Source organism: Apostichopus japonicus, chromosome 8, assembly GCF_037975245.1.
Source record: "Apostichopus japonicus isolate 1M-3 chromosome 8, ASM3797524v1, whole genome shotgun sequence".
Lineage (NCBI taxonomy): Eukaryota > Metazoa > Echinodermata > Holothuroidea > Aspidochirotida > Stichopodidae > Apostichopus > Apostichopus japonicus.
This window is the reverse complement of record NC_092568.1, coordinates 21299826-21315896: the sequence shown is the minus strand read 5'-3', so window position 1 is coordinate 21315896 and position 16071 is coordinate 21299826. Positions and strand designations below refer to the sequence as shown.

The following is a 16071-nucleotide window of genomic DNA, read 5'->3' as shown; positions in this document are numbered from 1 at the left end:
GCCTTATACATCACCAACAATTACCATTCTGCAGTTTGTGATGCCAAAAATTGCATACGTTTATAAGCAGACCAATTTGCTAGATTGTTTATAACAAATTGGGTAACCTTTCTCCATCATTTCAAATTTTTGTTTATGGCTTTCCGTATTGATATTGGATTCGCACAATAGCTTCTTGCACAAGATCGGAGATAAGATGCGTATCAGAGTAATTAATCAATATAAATAAATAACCATGAAGTTCATGAAAGGGTTTATGGGTACAAACGTCCCATAATGTCTACCCAGTATATCATGCCAACGGTCGTTTGATAACGCTGTAGTAATCTTGTAATCCCAAACGGAGAGCATTTTGACCCAGCAAATGATCATTATCTCAAAACATTATAATACGCGCGTTTAACCTTCTAGACTGTTCTTCAACATCGCACCATGTATCTTAGATTTATCAGATGTAATCTGCGACTTGTTATTCCACTAGTTTTGTTTAACTGAGTTTGACTGTGGGGTTTGTATATGTTATGTGTAAGAATAACCATACTTCCATCATACAGTTTGTCGTTTTTCTGCAAAGCTCTTCACCCTGTCAACTGCTGTGCAGCTTTGCTATAGTCAAAATTCCACCAATCGGGTGAGACCGGAACAATACTTTGCACCAATCACAGCCGAGAACATTTAACGCGCACCAATTTGCACTAAAATTATCATTGTGCTTAGAATCCCGGCGTGCTCGTGGCGTGCTCGTCGTTTTTCTGCAAAGCTCTACACCCTGTCAACTGCTGTGCAGCTTTGCTATAGTCAAAATTCCACCAATCGGGTGAGACCGGAACAATACTTTGCACCAATCACAGCCGAGAACATTTAACGCGCACCAATTTGCACTAAAATTATCATTGTGTTTAGAATCCCGGCGTGCTCGTGGCGTAGGGTGGCAGTGTTAATTAAACAATAATGCTAACTGTTGTCATATTCGCTGGAAGAAATAAAGTCTTGTTAAGACCCTAGTAGGAACAGCCTAGCGTACCTTTCTTCCCGTATCTATTTGCTGTACTGCCCAGAGAACGCCCGCGGTACCGATTTCGGTTTGTATCGGCCAGATCCTCGGGTATGTAAAATACAGTGGGCAAGCACTTTCGTAGTAGGCAGAAACAGACTCTGAGGCATGTACAGTTGCACGCGAGAAAACGAGTATTACAAATGACTTGGCCAAGATTAGAAGAAATATCGAATGGAGTCATGCCGAACCACTGCGCTAATTACCAATGAGCTTATCCGTACATCAAACATGGCCATAAAGGGACCTTCAGTGGCGCATAGGATTAGGAGGCTATGAAACATGAAGGGGCATATAGCTGGTGGGATATGGGGGTTTCCATATTTTTTCTTCTTAATGCTTCAGAGGCCAAAATCTTGACTGCTTCATGTCGAAAGTTATACTTTTTACTAAACTGTTCGAACTGTTATGATTTTCGAGAGAAAAAAAAGGACATATTATGAGATACATGAAATAAAAAATTGATTATTTGAATTTTTACGCTATACCAGAGCAAAAATCTCGAGCGGTTTAATTTAAAAAAAAATAAGACATTCATCTTTAAGCAGTCTTGGGATCTTTTAAGTATTTGCACGGGCAAAAAAAAAAAAAATCAAAATATTTTAGCCGCCCACTTCCAGGGTAAAATGTCACGTGGAATCAAAATATTAAAACTTTGTATGGAGTGTGATGGTGAATACCGAGTATTTGAACGATGGTGTAACTTTTATTCTTAAAATATTATTATGTATCCTGTTTCTACATCCTGTAGGAGATTATAATGACATTTAAGCCTTCCGTGTTTGTGTTACTCATGCAAGAGTCGCAACCCAAACATACATCGTACTCTTCCGACTCCGCACACTAATTTGCAAAAAGGTCACAAAGGTATGGTCGATTTTTTGGAAAAGAAAAAAATTGCAACGTAGTGACGCATCATTTACTTTGAGGGGAGAACAAAATATATATATATATATATATATATATATATATATATATATATATATATATATATATATATATATATATATATATATATATATATATATATATATATATATATATATATATATATATATATATATATATATATATATATATGTACCCAGCCCGATCCCTCGCTTTTTCTCTCTCGCTTGCTCCACTCTCGTGGACAATTTAGACGTAATAGGCTGATAAGAGATTCGTCTGGACGGTTTCAGTTTTAGTTACTGTAGCTTTAAATAGACATCATCCTATATGCCGACCCCTTCCTAACCCCCCCTCCTCCTAACCCCCGCCTAACCCCCATAACAACTCCACTTCTCTTTCCATCCACCCCTCCTGTCTGCATTCACAATATTTTTTCTTATCTAGCAACATTTTCTCAATAAAAACAAACATTCGTTCTCCGTGCTTAACATTGTAAATGCTTATTTTATGCTTCCCAATATGTAATGAAATCAACTTACTATATGGTCTTCAAGGTTTCATGTTTCGTGTGATAATTAACTATAAGTAAGTGACGTCGAGAGAGTGTCAGGTTGGGTCCGGGGACAGTTATCTCACCAGACCTCCCCCCCCCCCCGCCCCCTCCGTGAGATTGTCCTTTATCCCATATTTCCCAAGCATTGTACATATATATATATATATATATATATATATATATATATATATATATAGGAATAACGGAAAAACTGTTAAACAACTATGCTGCATTTAGAGAAAGGCTGGATCTCGAGTGAGATACAATAATTGAATTAGGTAAGTGATTGGAAGTAAAACAGCCAATGTTTGGTTTTTGCAGAGCTTTCGAGCAAAACTAGCTCTTCTTCAGTGCATGATCACCGAAAGTGACAAGGAGTAGCAGGAATTGAAACTATATATATATATATATATATATTTACCAGCAGTCTCGGAATAGACACAGGTTGTCCCTATAAAGAAAGACAACTATTATTTTGTCTTTTTGCGGACATTGTTCTCGAAGACAGGTAATATATGCAAATCACATTCAAATATATCCCAAGATGTAACACTTTCACGACCACGCGATTAATAGGACGATCATCAAGAGGAACACCATTGTCTTATATAAATATTGTAAAGGGTTCGAGTTAATATTTCATATTTACAAACATTGTATAATTTTGCATTATAAAAGCCGAGCCTTAGCCCTGATACAAAGCGTACCACAGAACTCACGACATGGTGAATATATATATATAGGCTATATATATATAGGCTATATATATATAGGCTATATATATAGGCTATATATATAGGCTATATATAGGAGGCTATATATATAGGAGGCTATATATATATAGGAGGCTATATATATATATATATATATATATATATATATATATATATATATATATTATAATGATTCAATGTAAGTGTACTTTCAGCATTGCTTCAACAAACATTGTATAATTTTGCATTATAAAAGCCGAGCCTTAGCCCTGATACAAAGCGTACCACAGAACTCATGACATGGTGAATATATATATATAGGCTATATATATATAGGCTATATATATATATATATATATATATATATATATATATATATATGTAGGCTATATATATATATAGGCTATATATATATATATATATATATTATAATGATTCAATGTAAGTGTACTTTCAGCATTGCTTCGTGTATTTATATAGTTTTATTACCTTCTTTTTCGTGTTTATTCTAAAATTATGCTCACTTTGCATTGCTACACCCACCCTTTGGCGGTATATTAGCCTTACCATAAATGGTGTAATATCCACTGCATGACGAATATATTTATCCGGTGTAAGATATAATAAAATGGTAAACTTTAAAGTACATTGAATTCTGCTGCGATACCGTATATATATTTCTATAGGAAACCGAAGCTGACGTTATACTCAGGGAAAAACCATCCTATGTATCTTACAACGTTGTGTGACATTGATAGTATCAGTCGTTGCATGGAACATTGAAATAACTTTCTTTGTTTTGTTACACTCATGCATCGCAACAACGGAAATAAATACGAAAATGAAACGTTCTAAATGGCGATAACATAGATGCGTCAGTTGAACAAGGTTCATTTTCCTAATGAAAAAAATCGTCTTTTATCGTCCGTCAGTTAATTGATATGTGAAGTGATTATTTATCAGCTCGGAGACTATTATCTAAGTGCCACATAATATAAGCTCAACAAAATTTGCATAAAAAGAAAACATTTGCTCAGCAGCTTAAACAGAAGCTCACCGTCCTTAAAAGATGTTCAGTCTCCAAAAACTAAAACACAATCTCTTGATTTTGTATACAATTGTCTCAAAATTCGAACGGGAGGGGGTATAAGGGAGGGGTAGGGGTAGGGGTAGGGACATTTGTCTGTGTATGGCTACGCATGGGATAAGGCAAATTATCGTGCTTTGCAAACCGTCTATACCCTCAACCCATGTCTCTTTCCTATACTCTGTACTTAATACTCTCATTATCTCAACTCTCTTCATCTCCATCTTGTCGATGTACGAAGAACGAGAAACAAAGAAAGATAAGAGAACGTGAAACTATAGGCCGAAAGCCGACGATCTGAGAAATTCTAGAAAGATAAACGAGAACATTTTTGTACCTAATCGCCAAGAACTAAACACGTTTGAAAGAACCTTCGACGAAACAGAACTTATGCTTAAACCAGAAGGAAGAAATATATTGAAGCCAAGTAAAGACGAGGTTGAATGAAACCATGTGCAGTAGATAAGATTTAAACGTAAAAACTTAAAAGAGGATATATAGAGAGATGCTTCTATCTAACTGTTATTAATTTGGTTTTTGTTTATCATTATATTTCACTTTGAAACTCATATATACTCCCTCTGTCCTTCTTTACGCCCTTGTCGACCTCTCTCTACAAAGAATCCGTGACAGTCTGTCATCTCCAAGAGCCAATTTGTCTTTGAGTTCCTTTTGCCTAAAGTCAGACAATATGGGATATCCGTTTTAGAAGATATTAAATATGTAACAGAATGTGGCAACGTGTTTGGTTTCAACCGCAAACTACTTGTCACTTCTGTCTCGTTGTTGACTTGGAATCTTTATCAACATCAGTGGTTTCCGTATAACGGATTATTCCTTCAGTTTTTTTTTTAATTCTTTCTTTTTTTCTCCTTAACGTTAAAAGAAAAAACTGCAGGGATTACAAAAAAAGCATGGTTTGCCTATACATTCGTTCAAAAGAGAATGGGCTAAGTTCTCCCCACCCTATCTCCCTGAAACAAACCCACAACCACCCCGCCCTCCCAAATGGACGAAGGTCGTCTTTGTTATTTTGAAACTTTAAATCTTTGAAGTTTTCAGAAAGGTTTCTGCCTTTTAGTCGGGAGGGGGTGGGAGGGGGAGTGAAGGAGTTAGAATGCAGGGGATATAGAACAACTGACAAGTGCCTCCTTTCATAAATTAAAAGTGTTTTTGGCAACATTTTTCGGAAAATTAAAAAGGGATATTTGCTAATGAAAACTATGCTACCCATATTTGGTGTAAAACAGGGGATATGGGGAGTCGGGGTAAGGGTGTGAGCCCTTTTCCACAATCTGGAGTGAAAATCACTTGAAAAGGGCCCTGTGCCATAAATAGCGGTGTCCCTTTTTCGACATATGTTCCACTTGCCGCAAGAAATTCGTCCGCCTTTCTCCCCTCCCCACCCCTCCCCACCCCTTCCCCATCCACTCCTGGATTCAATTGTCTACGCCCCCCCCCCCTCCGGCTAGTATCTGTATAATGCAAATGATATTATTTCCACTGCCTGTGTTCGAAGGAGGATCCTATGTTATCATTCTATATACACAGGTTCCCCCTGGGTCTGTACAAAAAGCACAAAAATCAGTGAATTTAGACATTCACAGATGAAACTCAAAGTACAAATTCACCATTCTAGGTTCCTGGAGGAATAATCTTAACAGCTAAGATAGTACAACAATAATAATTATAATTATAACGTGGTTCGATTTGATGCTTGGCATCTTCCTTTTATCTTCAAATATATTATAAGAAAATTCAAATGTTGAATTATTTCCGGCAAATCAAAAGGCTTTATACCTTGTGTATAATGTCCATAACAATGTGTGTTGTTATCATCAATAGATGACTTAGTGACCTCACAGAATCTCAGAATCCCAAACTAAGTTTCGAAGGTATTATCAGTAAAAGAAAATATTAATTTGGCATTTATAGAATTCAAAAATCACTTCTGCTAAGCCTTCGTCTGTGTAGAGGAAATGATGTTTAATTAATGTAAATTGTACTGTTACCATATTCAAAGTGTTGCTATGTTACCCGCCATGCATGCACGTCGTCAAGGTTAGCAGTACCATGACTACCGAGCTACGTTTATTCCTTCTTGTATACCCCCCCCCCCCCCCCGCTTTCCATGGCATGTAGCTGAGCGTTCAAAAGCTAAGTAACAATGTGGGTGGCTCCCCGGTTTCCAGTACTTAAATTATATATGTATGAACGAGGAGGGGTTTCACGACGTTATAAACAAAATTATTTTCTGTATTAACTGCAGGCCCGTATTCTGGAATTCTAACTGGGGGCGGGGGGGGGGTCAACAATTAAAGGAGGGTCTCCACATTTTAAAGAATCTCACAATACTCTTGTTCTGCAACTTGTTAGTTTTTTTTTACACAGGATGGGTGGAATACATGGTGTCCCCGCCCCCAACATCCCTCCCAACCGTTCTCCCTGATTGAGTTGTACGCTACACTCAAAACCATTGAGTATACAAATGACCCCATTTTGATAAATATTGGGGTAGGGGCGTGGATATATGAACCCTGACTGACTACTAGCAAAAGAGGAAACACAACTTCACACTTGACTCAATTTTATTGTATTGTAATGTAAACATGTAATATCCGACCACAAGTCTGCGGGCTGTTTTCTACTGTTTCTATGATAAGGAACTACTGACTTACTGATCATATTCAATACGACAAAAATCATATTTTTGACGTGCTGTCAAGTTTTGTCAAGATGTTTACCGGAATTCAACTCGACAAAAAAAAAAAAAAAAAAAAATTAAAAAAATAGTCTTCTATTAACAGGCTCATTCTACACCGACACTTTATTGGTCCAGCAACAATAACCAACTTTCACTATTAATCACCAAAAACCACTTCCTTCATTTGTAAGGAAAATTCGTGAACAACTCTGTTACTGCAGAAAGTTATGTCATCAGTTTTATAATAGCGACCGGGAAGGAGAGGGAGATAAGCACTGTAGGGGGTGGGGGAAGAGCTGGGGAGGGGACGTTTTGTATAAGTGATCCATTCAATATCTATATAGGTGTAGTGGTTTGCGAATATTCACCTGCACTTATCTCATGAACAGAAGGTGATAAGTGGTTTAAATTATGCCCTTCATTAAGTCCGCCAGTGGCTATAGCAACTCATCATACTGACAATGTTCGGCTTATGTCATTTGATTTGAAGAGGAATCCCCTTCATAGTAATTTCCATAATCCTTCATAATGTCGACAACGCATGGTTAACAAACACTTCCATCCCCGACGGCCTATCCGCACCCATTTGTGTACGCGCAAACCGTACCTCCACAGTAAACGTGAAAACGCCAACTATGACATTGGGTTCGTGTTACATCAAATATACATGCGTTATTAATGAAAGAAAATAGCATGATCAACTTGCACACGTTACCCACCGAATCTCCTGTTACCCCCCCCCCCCTTCTCCTTCCCATCTTTCTCAACACGTTGCTCTGCCGCGACGAAGTCTCTATCTATCTCTCCCCCTTCCATTCTCTCTACCCCCCCCCCTTCCATTCTTTCTCCCCTCTGGGATGAAGTTTAACGTGAAACTTTTGACATGCAACTAAGGTACTAAAGGCTTTCGTAGACCTCACTATACCCATTGTCAATGAACAATTTTGCAGTCGAATTCTTTACTGTGGATATTATATATTGTATCCCAGTCGTTTGTATTGTCCACTAGCAGGAAGTCGCTTCGGTTGCGAATTTCAAATCCATTCTATGCTGCTAAAAAGTCAAGTGCATACTTGGTAAAGAATTTTAAAGCACCACTTCAACAATAAAACAAAATATAAGAAAACGAACAAAAAATTACTGTTTGCTAAAGTAACAATACTTGTCAATCCATCAAAGGTATGCTTTATCAAGAAAAATATTAATTGTTAGTCATAAGCAGCAATGGAAACAAGGAAAAGGATGTTAGCGAATCGCAAGTTTCGCATTACACAGTTTAGTTAATGATTCACGACAAAGTCAGCGTATTAAAAATTTACTTCCTTATACAACACACATTGTAGGTAACGATAGCTTCATTTTCAGGATAACTAACTTATAACGACCAAGTGCATATACTACAGTGTACATAACGAAACGTGATTGGGGTGTATACTTCCTAGCTTAAATGCTACAGACTTCTCTAAGAGGAGTATAAATTTATCTGCGTATGTATGGGTGTGCGTGTGTCAGTATGCGTGTGAGTGTGTCCATGTAAATGCCTAGTTCTATGTATGTTCAATAAGGTGTCACTAAAAGAGTTTCTCACCTCATCCCCTTCCCCCTCCCCCATGAAAATGTGGATCATGGAAAGCTGATCTCAAAACTTCACTGATACGGGTAGCCTTGAAAAACTTTCTGAAGCAATATGATTATCATCATTGGTCCAGTGAAATTAGATCTTGAATTATGCTGTATTGATGTGCCTATAGCCGGCAAGAGATGGTGTAGGGGCAGGGGGGGGGTCAGTGAAGTGGGGTACTCAGAAGCAACAAATATAAAGGGCATTTATACATTGACAACCCCCTCCCCACAGGGTATGCAATGCGTATGAGGACATCATGTATCTGAATTCAACGTTACGAGGCTTTATACTATAAACCGTTAGTCATCAGAACTAATATCCTACTTGCATAGACTACTACATATGTACATATGTAATGCGATTATCTTGATATATATCTATGACGTCATCCGTCTCAACCAGAATGAACGTCTCTCCTCGCATCCTCCCCCACCCCCCACCCCCACCCCATCCCAAACTTCCACCCACCCCTGGTCCATCTGTTTATAATCCGGTTGCTATATTATGTATTCATATAGTCTCATATAGGAAGTCTGGAAATATTAGTGACCATTTATATAACTTTCTAGCATATTCGGGGGCAATTATGCTAACCTTTACACAGATAATTTATGTTCAGCTTGCTGATCTACTGATCGTCATTATGTGATAAGTGAACATAAAGTGAACATAAGACAATCAATCACGCTAAAAATAAAAAGAGAAGTAAAACACAATGGAAATAACTGACACTAGGAACAAATAACTTGTCATCTACCTGTCAAAAAAAAAGATATAAAATTAAACAAATTTTCTTTCTCGTTATTGGTGGAATGAAATACGCCTGCAGGCACAGTGACGTTAGCAACATTAATTGGCTAATGGAGTTGACCTATAGCAGTGGTTGGGAGAAGATGGGGGATTGCTGGGAGAAGAGGGGTGTTGGGAGAAGGGAGGGGGTATTGGATATGGTTAACTATCACTACTCTCTCTACTTTTTGAACAAGCCATATTGTTTATTAATATATTAATTTTCCACATTTGGTTACGCTACAGTATTAAATATATATGCGCTAGCATTTAAACCCGATCAATTTGTTTGAATGGAAATAGCTTTAATATTGCTTATTTTCTCTATAGCGTGTTGCAACCCAAATAAAGACCATACACCAGGATAAAGTTAAGGTACCAAATATAATAAGAGCTAATATCACATGAACCGCTGCCAGACAGAATAGGACAGACCAACAGTAGCATACATTGCTGACATAATAATCAACGTTTGTTGTGATTTCTGTTTCGCAACTGGTTTTCTTATCTTCTTATATTTCTTAGAATTAGACGAATTTTATTTTGCAAAACAATGTTATTTTGTATAGTCAAAGTGTAAATACTTCTCTTTTACTAAACATATTATTGTTTAACATGTCTACTTGCCTACTATTGCAATACTCTTTCTTCTTGTTCTTGGAAAGTGATTCCGTTTAAACACGTGTAATTCAGGCAGTCTGGAATTCAGGTTTTCTTGTATATAACTGACGTCAATATTTCTCAGAAAGGAAGATTGATTGTTTAGACATGGGAAGTGTACAGCAGGCGCGTGGGCTTTAAGTATATTTCCGCCTCTGAGTTGAATCGACTTTTCCAGGAAAGATAATATATCTGTCCAGTTCGAAGATAACCATTTCATGGTTTATACGACATTGGCAAATATTTTGACCGTCTATTTGGAAAGCCATACAACACTTTGTAGTACTGACACAGGATCAATTGCTAGTTCGGGTTGTTGTCCAACTGTCCTCGTAGTGCATTCCACACGATCAGATCCACTGAAGTGTTTAATGTAATGTATACTCCTAGTGTGTGTGTGTGGGGGGGGGGGGGGAGAATTCTGTTCACCGCCTCAGGTCGGAATATAAAGTAACTAAAGATTTGCTAATATGGCTGAGTAAAAAAAATGTTGAGGGCAAATAAAGACAAGTTTCACAGAGTAGAAGAAGGGAGGCAGAGGAGGGGGAGGGATGCTGGAAATAACATACACGCATGGGCAACAAGCTACCCCATTACAGGACCCCCCCCCCCCCTTCTCCTACAGACCTTCGTCGCTGGCTGGACTGTTCCAGAGGCGAGAGTATGACTCAACAACCCTATAGACATGCAGCTAGGGGTGGGCACGGAATTGGATTGACGGGCCACAGTTAAATTTGATAAACGGGATCGACGTGGTCAACATTGAAGGATGTATACCTGTACCCGTAGCAAAACTGCATGGACAAGTACAACAGCGTATGAGATAAATAACAGATCAGTGCGTTCTAAATGTCGTCCATCAGTTAACTTGAACTATCCTATCACAAGATTCGGCATGAGTTGAATGCAAACTCCTCAAACGTGTATATACACTTAAATAGGTATAGGCTACTTCATCTTCCTCTGTTTGCTCTAGAGCTATATACATGCGGCCCGCTGGCCACGTTTTGCCCATGCACATGTGAATGTTTTTCCTCCCTTCTCTTCCTTCTGAAAAACAACAAACTTGTCACAATTACTTCGTAATTACAGCTTTATCGGTTAATAAGGTCACTTAACTAACTTCCAAACCGACACTTATTTACATTGCAACTGTATATAGCCCTTCATAATGTTTCAATATTTATTTTATAAATAAGTCACGTCTAATAATGAAGATGTCGGTCAGGAGAAATAACAAATCAGTCCATGATGATTTAGAGGCCTATCATTACGGTATTCTATTATTAGGAGACTGAAGGTTCCGAAGACTTGGTTCACAAAACCCAATCACCTTGCAAATTTATTTATATAGTTTGTTTTTCTTGTATGTTGTTGTTGTTGTTTTTGTTTACATCATTCGAACCCAATAAGGTTTAATGTGAAACACGACCATTTCTAATTGTCAGGCATCTTCCTTCAGAGAAATCCAGATTTCGGTTTCACTTATAGAACGATGGACAAAATATGCATAATAAACCTTTTGTTAAGACTTGTCTGAACTTCCTTCAAGCTTTTCATTTTATTTCAAAAAATACTTTCATCGTTGCGTATAGATATGCCTATCTACAGTACTTCCCCCTCCCCCCCCCCCTCCCCCATATCCAACCCAAACTGAGCCTACTAAATTGCTAGCGATTTCTAAATTATTCCCCTGCATATTTTGCAAGGTAAAATAAACACTGAGGCAGGGCGGAGAACCTGTAGTGGAATGGTGGTGGGGGAGGGGAGGGGGTGGGGTGGAAATGACATTCGAGGGTCGGTATGACATATGATGATGTAATGATGTGAGGCGATGGGGGGGGGGAGGCGGTGGAGGAACCACCAAAAATTACCTAAAAAATGTCCTAACAAATTAAATTCTTTCTGAAATCCGTACCACAAGTTTAGTGTTTGAAAAATTTTCAATAAGAAGTTATAGGCCTAACTATGGTAAATCACTAAACTTTTGAATTTTCAACAAAAACACACATTTCATTTTAAAGTAAAAACAACAGAGCAATCACAGGGCACCTTTGAATATCATGCACTAAAGGTTGCCGGAATACGTTTAGTTAAAATTCACAACAGGTGACATTTAGTCGATCAAAATGGAACATTATTCTTGTTTTTCACAAATGGTTTAACACGTACCAGGAATAGCCTATGTTTTGAGTGTTGAAGCATAAATATTTTTTTTTTTAGGTCCAAATAACTATGACCTCTTAGCTTACTGTGAGTCCCGTTGGGATAACATTGTCAACTTGCGATGACCAATAAAATCATTTCAGAGAAACAGTGCGATAATCTGTACTGATATGTTACTTATTACATGCTTATAGATCCCTATATCAGTTAGCAATAAATATAGCTGTGCTACTCAGTACCAATCACTGTGGTTTGTGATTTGGTTTCCGTCTCAGTCGAGTGCGCATGACGTCACAAAAGTATTGTGTCGTCATAAATAGAAAAACAAATCGTCATGACGTCATTCGATCTCTTGACGGGGTAATCATGGTCAAAGTGTTTGGTCAGTAGCTTATAGAAACCTCACGCCTGGTCAGAAATTAAGCCGTTCTTTTTTAGTTCTTGTTTTGTTTTATTTGTTTTGTTTTAACGCCTCCAATCTGAAAACTTATTTGCTTGTCTACTTTACTCCTACTTTTTACTAGCCTGCTTTTCTATTTGTGGTAACTTGCAGGAGCTCGATCAGGCTTCCCCCACACAACCCCTCCCCCCCCCCCTCCCCTCGCCTCTGTTACCAGCAGGCGCGTAGCCAGGAATTTGCCAAGGGAGGGGCGAAAATGTAGGCTAACTATCAGAGCCGTAGATACGGCATTGTAAACTGTCTGAGCGTAGCGTCACCATGGTTGGCGCGAAGCGTACAAGAAAATTTTTGCTGAAAATGCCTCCCAGTTCGCTGGAAATGGCACTTCCCAGGCCTTGTTAGTTGCATTTTAGCATTTTCTCTTTTGCAATTACTAGCGATATCATAAAAAACATTTAAAGAAAATGCTCTAGGGGTGGGGCGGCTGCCCCCTTCCCCCCCCCCCCCCCCTCGGCTAAGCGCCTGGTTACCAGTAGAATTAACCCCTCGCCGTGCATGCAACTCTATAGCAGTACAGACAACCCTGGTCCATGCAGCATAGCCTCTAACTTCAAAGATTGTGTATATTGGTTAATTTTTCATTATTGAAAATATACGTATAACTAAATTTGTTCACTTTCAGCGAGGTTCACGAAATAAACCCAGTATGTATGGCCAATACTTTAATGGTTCATGCATGCGTAAGTTACTGTAATGTGTGGTAAGTTTTTTTCTAAATCTTTCCTTAATGCTTAAAAAGAAAGAAAGAAATTCTTTACTGTAGGCTATGTCACTCCACATTACTTTACATGATGATGAACTATACCCAGCGGTCGGGTATGGGGTGCTCTGAATGATGAGGCAAGAACCACCCACCCCCCCCCCCCCTAAATCAAAACAATGACTAAGGTTTGACAAAGTACACCTGAACACCCCGTTATTTTATCTAACTACATTTCGGGACAATATTATAGAACGCCAAATGGCCCAAAATTGGCATTTATAATACTTTGAGTACACAATGGACTTATGAAAGTACATATAGGCTTGAAAATGTAAAATTACACGATGATAATATTACGGTACAAATACACACCCACCCACACATTGTGACAATGAACATAACCTACGATTAATAAGACGGATTATGGCATATGTCCTTGATTATTATTACCTCCAAATTTTTGTTACTTATTTGTCCTTATGTTTGCATCATAATCGTTAATATTCATATATGGTTTCCACACCAAGTCTTATTTTTGACTGAATCAATCTTGAGTGCTATGTATCACAGTGTCATAATTCGTAAAAAGCTTGTATTTACCGATCCAATTATATTAAGGTGACTCGACGATTTTGTTGTTGTTTTTATTTTGTTTTTTGACGTCAATCATAATCAGTGATTACGATTGCTCCCTAAATATCGGGCATGTAACACGTGGAAGGGGGAAAACGCCGGCGGAAGAAAATGGGACAACTGGGATAAAGAAATATCGTGTCATATACAGGCATGACAAAGTGTTCTGTCGTATTCGTTTTAATCGAACTCACTAAACGGAAAATCGTTAGACTATAACTAAGTCGAACTTCCGGGAAGTAATATCCAAGCAAGAGTGATTTAACAAAGGCAATTACTGGATATTTCGGCTTATTCTTGTTTCTTTTTTGCTGAAATCACTCCTCACGAGCACACACACACATGCACACAACTCCGATATAACACTATTGTTAGTCAACTTCTTATGTATGTCCTCCAATCCAGGCTTTGTTAATATGATGTTTTAAAATGCAATACTCACAGAGGCCTACCAGGAGATGACGTAAACAAACTAAAGATAACCGAGTCTTCTTTCGTTGAAAAATCTTTCACGTTGTTTCAGTGTTTTTTTCCCTTCTTCCCCAAGCATCCTTTCTTAGTTTTGAGTTGCGTTTCAGTGGATTGGTCAAACTCGATAATTTAACGATGGCATATACGGGGAATGCAGTATCATACACTAAATTAACTGCAACGTACCGCCGATTATCTCAAAAATGGAGAAATTGTCAATGCGCTTACTTTTCTTGTGTCAGCCTAACCATGGAGGTTTACCTCCATGGGCTGCCTAACCAACCATCTTCTGGCTACAACACAACATGTACGGCTGTAAACTGCTACCGACTGAATACCAAGTATAACAATAGGCAGATAGCATGGAAACAAAAGAAACGAATTTGCATAGGGATGCCAGTTAAAATTCCTAAGATAGTAATGAGGATTATCTGGCGAGTGTAATAAATGCAAAACTGGTCACTGTATTACTCCCCCCCCCCCCTCAGATCATGAGGCAGCTTCCACCCTGTCCCATCAACCTCCACCTCCCCCCCCCCCCCCGGTCTCGCGTTATCTTATTCTTTTAGATGTGTATGTCATGCAGTAAAACCGTGACGATGTATTATTTATTTCCCTTATCAAATCGATATTAGCGTTTGAGAAGAGGTTGACCACATGCATATAGTATAGAAGTAGTCAGATCGCCCTAGCTCAGAGTTGTCCAACCTTTTGCAGAGGAGGGCCACATGGAATGATTATGATGAAGGATGTGGCCGCATGAACCCTACGCTCGATTTTCCGATTTTTGCCCGAAGCCCAAGGCAACAAAATGTGAGCACTGCGCGCGGAGCGCACTGATTTATTTTCCTTTCTGATAAAACAGATGAATAAAGTCCAGCCCCCCACTGGGAGTGTCACACAAACTGACCTGTATGCAGTTCTGTGGACCCAGAAGGTTCGAATGATTGATTATATAGCTTCAAGTTATCAATAAATCTGCTCACTAAAATTTCGCACCGTAGAGAATCTCTGGCGGGCCGGACGCAACCCTGCGGCGGGCCGGACTGTGGCCCGCGGGCCGTAGGTTAGACAACCCTGCCCTAGCTCATATGATTTGTTCCACCATGCATGCATATAAACGCTAAACGGCGCATAAATATTTCCATCGGTTACAACAATTTCGTTGCTCGTTGCTCAGACACGTTTACACTGTATTAATATAATTACATGTAGAAAACAATAAGGACTTCTCACATTGGAGAAGGAAATATATATATATATAGCATTGTAGTGGAAATGTATATAGTGGTCCACAGACAGTAACAAAGTTTAAAGCAAAAAAGCAGACAGAAGTCAATGATGTGACCAGGTGTGCAACCAACAGGATTTTTTTCTACAGCATTCGGGCGGGGTGGGGGAGGGGGTGGGTTAGAGATAATATGTTACGTCAGGCAGGGTGGTTGTCTCGACAAAGTTTGGTAACAAAAAACGGATAGGCAAGTCTAAAGATTTCAAAAGGTAAAACGTTCAATTTGGCATGCTTTCGCTGACGTTATTGTGTACTACAAGGTAAGGTCGGCC

The 16071-nt window shown here is 38.6% G+C and overlaps 1 long non-coding RNA gene across 4 annotated transcripts in view; it reads right to left on the bottom strand.

Annotated features, from left to right (window-relative positions):
• The window catches only part of LOC139971036 (uncharacterized), a 57496-nt gene extending 42653 nt beyond the window's left edge, over nucleotides 1-14843 (bottom strand). For all 4 annotated transcript variants that reach the window (XR_011794300.1, XR_011794299.1, XR_011794297.1 and 1 more), the window contains exon 1: nucleotides 14480-14843. This is a non-coding gene — a long non-coding RNA (uncharacterized lncRNA). The remainder of the gene's footprint in view (nucleotides 1-14479) is intronic.
• Between the last annotated feature and the right edge of the window lie 1228 nt (nucleotides 14844-16071).